The following is a 6,690-nucleotide window of genomic DNA, read 5'->3' on the forward strand; positions in this document are numbered from 1 at the left end:
TTCTTGTCTTTTACCATTCCTACAACACGATGTTTTCAGAGTCTGGGGACAAGGAAGACAAACCCAACCCTCCGCCTCGATGAGTCCCTTGGATCTAATCTCTTAAAGCAGCTCTGTGCCAACTGGGGGGTAATCTGTTGTGTGTCCTGTAGAGTTTATTTTTCCATATTAAATGGAGAGGATATTACCTTCTCAAAAGCAGATGTAATATTTTTAACAAATGCTGTCATGAGTTAAAAAAAAAAAAAATATCAAGAAAAAAAAATACAGCTTTTGTATTTATTATTTCAAAGGAGATTGTTACCTGTGCTGGTATTTCTTCCTGCTTTCAGTGCTGTATGAGGGCAAGATTTGCACTCTCATCCCATGGAGAAATTTGGTCAGGACGTAAGTTTTCTGTGCTGTGTTGATTTTGTTGCTCTGATGTGTGTGATGGGTGTGGAATAGAACATGGGGCTGCTTTAGCAGCATCTGTTATGATGTGGCTCGAGGGGGGCTTTGAGCCCCAAGTTTACTGCCTGCCATTTTTCACTGAACCTTCTGGAAAAGCAGATTCCTTTAAGGGGTTCTAAGTCTCTCAAAGGTCACCTGTGTCTTCTGAGAATCTCTAGATTTTTGGGGGGAATTTCTTGAGTAACGAGGTTTCCTCCAGTGTTTGCTCTGAGTGGGGTTGGACAGTCCACGACAGGGGATTTCCTTCCCTTTCCTCCTCTTCCTCCCATCCCATCCCATCCCATCCCATCCCATCCCATCCCATCCCATCCCATCCCATCCCATCCCATCCCATCCCATCCCATCCCACCCATCCCATCCTCCTGGTTGGAGCTGTTGGCATCTCTCAGTGCCATGGAGCCGTCTGATCCGTGATGAATTCCTCAAGGTGATAGCTCCATCCTCTTGGATGTGATTTTTTTTTCCTCCATAATTTATGCCAGCTCTCCAGCAGGTAGCCATGCTGAGGGGAGTCGAGGGACCACACCTTTCAATTATTTAAAAGACTTCAATTAATAAAGAGTCCTGGGGCTTGATCTCGCAAACCCTTCTCTCCAAAGTGCTTCATAAAGCTTTTGTAAGCGGTGCAGGAGTGATGGGGTTGGGTCTGTTCTTCTGAAACATATTTCACTGTCCAGATGCTGAACATCTCCTGTATAAATTTCCCCTCACAAACCCTGTGGGGTCTTAGTTTCAATAATTCTTTTATTTCGTGTTTTTCATGACAGTGATGATGGCACCGAAGGCCTGGGCTGTGGTGGAAGCTTTTTGAGGGAGGACAGACAATTCCCACCTTGCCTGTGCTCTCATTCTGAGCAGCAGCAAGTGCTTTAGTCTTTCTCTGTGAATCACAAACCTCACTGATGGACCTTTAGGTGACAGTATTTGTGACTGGATGATCCTTGTGGGTCCCTTCCAGCTCAGGATATTCTGTGAGAGATGAACAGAACTGAGGGTTTGGGGAGCTGCCTGTTCGTACCGACTCATCAAACCCTTGGCTATGACATGTCTTGCTGCCATCACCCTGTACCAGGCAGGTCCCAGGAGCTTCTTGATGGTTTTCAGCCAACTGGAGCTCTTGGTCAGGCAGGACTCTTGCTCTTGAGCAGTTTTGGATGTGGAGAAACAGAGATCAAATCCCACAAGGAGCCTGTCACTTCTGAACCTGCTTTAATTCTTCCACCTTTGCAAAAATCCCAGCAAATTTTGTTACAGGTCTAAATATATACAGTTGCTGAGGATCTCTAATAATATAAGTAGATTACTGGGGGCTTAAAATGCACCTCTCCTTGCAGCCCTCCCTCCACCTCGCTTTAGTCTGCTCGAATCTGTTCAGCAGGGTGGGAAGGAGGAGGGGTGGGAAGGGAAGGAAAATCCCTTATATCTGATACGACTGCTTAGTTCAAATGGGCCTTCAAGGTTTCCTTTAAAAGAAGTCTCAGATGATTTAGGGCCCAAACTTCTCTTCAGGAGGCTGACTCACTGTTTAACGAGCTCCCAGCCAGATCCGGGGATCTCGGAGGAGATTGTGGTGAAGGGGTTTTGCAATCAGCTTTCTTCCCTTGCTGTGCTTTTTCTTGCCTTGCCCAGAGCCCTTGGAGCAGTGCTGGATTTCCCCCTCAGAGCCTGCCTGGAGGAGTTGCCCAAGAGGCTGGTGACCATCCCCAGATCCAGCCCTGTGCCGTGTTTTATCTCTGAGCTTCGTCCTAAAACGATGATGCCTTTATTTTATTGAATTATTGTGAATTCCCCTTTATCCCCTTTACCCGTGCCCCCCTCCCAAACCCTTCCACCCCCCCCCCATTAACATTCATTTCTTCGCTTTCAGTCAGAAGTTTGGGGGTTTTTTTTGAATTAAGTCTCGCTGCCAGAAGCCCCAGCTCCGTCTCCTCCCCTGCCACAGACCCCGGGTTGGCTCAGTGCTCCTTCCCATCCCTTTGTGCACAGCAGGAGCAGCAGTTTCAGTCAGGTGAAGCCCTCACCCCCAGGAGTTGCCTCATCACACCGTCCATCCTGCAGCTGGAGCCGTGCTCGGTGCTGGAACAGAAAGGAGCCAGGGATCCCTGCGGCATCCCATGGTTGGTTTTTTTTTTTTGTTTGTTTGTTTGTTTGCAGCCTGCCTTTTTGTTGCTGCAAGAACATCCAGGTTGATGACAGCATTTTAAAGTCTGAATGATGGGACAAGAGCCAAGGGGCCGGTGAAGCACCGGGAGATGTGTTGGAACTCTGGAGATGTCGCCGTCATCGTGTGAAAATCAGGCTGAGGGAGAAATAATTCGGTTGTCGGCTGTTTGGGTTTTATCAGGTCTGTAAAACAACAGTTTCCTGTCACTTCCACTTTGGAATTAGCAATCACTTAACTCCATATGGGCTTGGCTGACACGTCAGACCTTCAGAACAGGAGAGGCCTCCAGCTGGGTGTGTGTGTGTGCCTACCCAGGAATGAATTTAAGGTGAGCTTTTAACAAGATTTCCAGTTGCTGTTGGCGCTGCTGTCCCTTCAACAGCCTTGACCAACATTGCTGCTCCACAGGTGACAGTCCATGACACCATGAGGTGTCCAGAGGGGTGGGACTCTGGCACAGGTTTGCCCAGAGAAGCTGTGGCTGTCCCTGGATCCCTGGAAGTGTCCAAGGCCAGGTTGGACGGGGCTTGGAGCAACCTGGGCTGGTGGAAGGACATCAGAAGACCCTGCTCTGGGTCCTGGGTGTCGCTGGGAAACTCTGCTTTTTCCAGTGCTGAAATGTTTCTCTATGTAGTGCAGTTCTGTAGGTGTTTGGGGAGGAGGAGACAAGGAATGCTGGGATGGTTTTGGAGGGGCACGTTATTTGCTTTACTGCTGGGAAGGAAGCCTTCAACATCCAGAAAACTGGATAAGCACCAAGTGAAAATTCCTGTTATTCTTACTGTGCTTTTGGGGCAAAGGGAAAGAAGCCCCAGCTCAGGGGAACTGCAAGATTGGGGACATTGGTAGAATTCAAAAACCTTCATGTCTTTGCTATTTAAAAAAAAAAAAAAAAATTATTTTCTTTTAATTTAGCTGCACATCTCTACCCATGACATCCAGGTAAACGCTCACTTTGAGCTTGAAGATGGCAGAGCCATCATCATCCTCCTCCTCCTCATCATCATGATCTGCTGCTGATGCTGCTGCTGCTTCATCACCATAAACACGTGTGGGACTGTGAACATTCTCCTTCAAAGCCAGCTGTAAGAGCAGCCTCACGGACACCTCTTCCCTTCACCCACGGCAGCAAAAGGAGAAGCCCTGTGATTCTTTCCCTCTCGGAATGGCTCCCTCCCTCCTGGCTGCTCTGCCATCCTTGGATGGTTTCTGTTTCAATCAGGACACCTGAGCTTTTATTCCAAGCTTTGTTACCAGCAGCAGCCTCACCCTGGGGCTCTGTCAGCAGGAGGTGTTGCCCCGGGATGGGGGTGTGATGGATTGGGGCTGGAGCCACCATCCTCCATCCCTGCAGAACATCCCCCCTCAAACCTCCACGGGGGGGGGCGAGTTGAACAGAAAATTTGCTCCCCTCTGCGCATATTTAATTTTTTTTTTTTCAATATTATAAAAAAAAAAATCGCATTTTGAGACAAAAAGTTCTCGGAGAGAGCAAATTGCTGCGAGGAACTCGAAAGCTCCGTGTGGGAACCGAGCGCTGTTCCTGGGGGTTTGGCATTCTGCTTTTGTGTCTATTAATAATCCCCCGGAGTGAGTCAGATGGAGCTGCATTTATTCACTGAGTCGGAGAGAGAGAGAGAGAGAGGGAGAGCTGCTACCCGAAATAGCAGCTCTGTAATTTTTTATGATGCCGTAATGCCAGCGCGGCGAAGATTGACATCGTTTGAGGGCGATGCTCGGGGCCTGGCACAATCAGCTCACCCGAAATAAACGTGGGAAGCCACGTGCTCCGTTACATAAAGCAGCCCTGAGAGCGGGCATGTGGCGGAAATGCCCCCACCTGCACAGCTTTTCCCGGGATTTTTGCCCCCTTTGTGCCTTTCTGAAGCCGCCTCTGCTGCTGTTCTTCGCCTGTGAGGAGCGCCGGGCCGGAGCAGGGATTGGGAAGCGGCTTTTGCTGCAGAGGGGAGGATAAAAACACGTCTCTGACGATCAGCTACCTGCCTGCCAGGAGAAGAGGTCTGTAGGGAAAGCCTAAAATGCAGCAAATTCAGCAGAGCCAGCTCAGAATTCCTCTCATCTACACTCCTGCTCCCTGTGTCCCCCCTCAAACCTCCAAACATCCCCCTGGGCCAAGGCCTGTGCCCAAACCCAGCCACTCCTTCCCATCCCAGTGTCCCTGGCAAAGAGGGTGAGGGCAGGGAGACACTGGGTGAGGGTTTGTGTGGGTTTTTTTAAGGATGAAGCTGTTTTCCTGGATGTTTTCTCATTCTCTGCCCTGCACTGCTGCCATCAGGTCTGTCCCAGTGTGGCAGCCAGTGGAGCGCCCCAACCATCCCGAGGTGGTCCCTCTGCTCCCCAAAAGCCACTTGTGGGTACCAGGGAGCACCATTGAGAGTGTCCCAGGGGAGGATCAGGAATCATAAACACTGCTCAGCAGTAACCAGGACTTGAATTTAGGGCTCCTGCATCTTAATCCTGATTTTCTTAATCCCCATTTAATTATGCTAATTAATTTTATTAATCCTAACTTCCACAGAGGAAGAATTCATAGGAGTAGAGGTGTTGGAGGACAGCTGATAAGAGGAAGGATGATGGAATACACCTTCCTCCGGGACTTACCTGGGATTTTTTTTCAATTCTAATGAAAACAGGAGCTCAGATGAACTTTTGAGGAATGTGTATTCTGAATTTAAAAAATAAAATAATAATGCCCAAGTCACAGGGATGTTGGAATAGTACAATTAACTCAGGTTGCCGAGAGCTCTTCCATTTCACCTTCAATTTTGGGCTGAAAAGGTGGGGGTTTTATTACAAAGAATCTGGTGTGCCCCCCAAAAAAATCCCAGCAATTCCCAAAGGAGCACCAGTTCAGCACAGCTTGGCCAGAATATTTACATTTTATTAAATCTTTACAATCAGCAGTTATAATCAAGTACACAATTATGTACATGGATTATGTACATTTTTAGCCCAGACTTTTACATCACAGTACATAGTTGCCCTTAGAAATATTGTGTACACTTTATCACCAGAGAGTAAAACCCAACAACAGTGTTACAGCACCTGTTATTAGACATCTTTCATAAGAAAATATACGGCTGTAAATTGGGCTGGCTTAAGAAAAAAAAAAAAAAAAAAAGGAACCGAAAAATCTTATAAAATCTGAACGTACAATATTTCATTCACAGAATGGTTTGTTTCCTATGTTCTGACTGATGCCTGTTGCATAAGATGTCCCATTTTTTTCAGCCTCTCAACACACACTCACTGGTGCCTGTTCAGGTGCACTGGCAGGAGGAGGAGAACCAAAGCTGGGCTCATTTTGAAACTTCATTAAGAAAAAAATAAATGTAAACAATTAAGATTCCTTTAAGATCAAATAAGAAATTAATTGGCTGATCTGAATCACATGGCATGGAATAAGTGCTAGTTTCAGCTGTGATTCCTGAATTCTTCAGTATTCAATCCCATACAAATAAATGTACAATGCTATACACAAGGGCAGTTACTGATTAATGATGTACTGGCAACATTCCTTTGGAAGGGAGCAGGCTTCCAAGATTTTGGGAAGAATATTTGCTCCCCTCTCCAAAAGGTTTTTTTCAAATGAATACATTCTTTTTGCTTTTTAAGATGACGGTAACAGAAAACTGACTTATATCCAGGCTGATATGAACAGGTTAAACTAAAGCCTGTGTCCTCGTAAGGAAATACGAAGTGAAAAACAACCTGAATAAAACTCTTCCCCAATTTAACCCTCTTTCCCAAAAGGTCAACCTTCCCTGATTCAGTTCTGTAAACAAAGCTATGGCTCTCATGATGGTATCAAAGGGAAAGTAGAAACTAACTGAAACAAGAAAAACACCAACCCAAAAGGAAGGAGGCAACAGTTATCTGAGGTAGGCCACCACCAAAACGCTGCATCAAATCCACATGGAGCTCTGGGATCACTGGAAATCCCTCAAAAGGTAATGCCTGCTGCTTTAGCAATAGGTGTGGATAAAGCAGGTAAATAAAAAGGAGCTGGTGATGGCAAGGGAAGTTAGTATTTTCATAAAATTTGACATCTA

The sequence above is a fragment of the Empidonax traillii genome, unplaced genomic scaffold (genome assembly GCF_003031625.1).
Source record: "Empidonax traillii isolate 1590-97213 ecotype Southwest subspecies unplaced genomic scaffold, ASM303162v1 scaffold734:size1267433, whole genome shotgun sequence".
Lineage (NCBI taxonomy): Eukaryota > Metazoa > Chordata > Aves > Passeriformes > Tyrannidae > Empidonax > Empidonax traillii.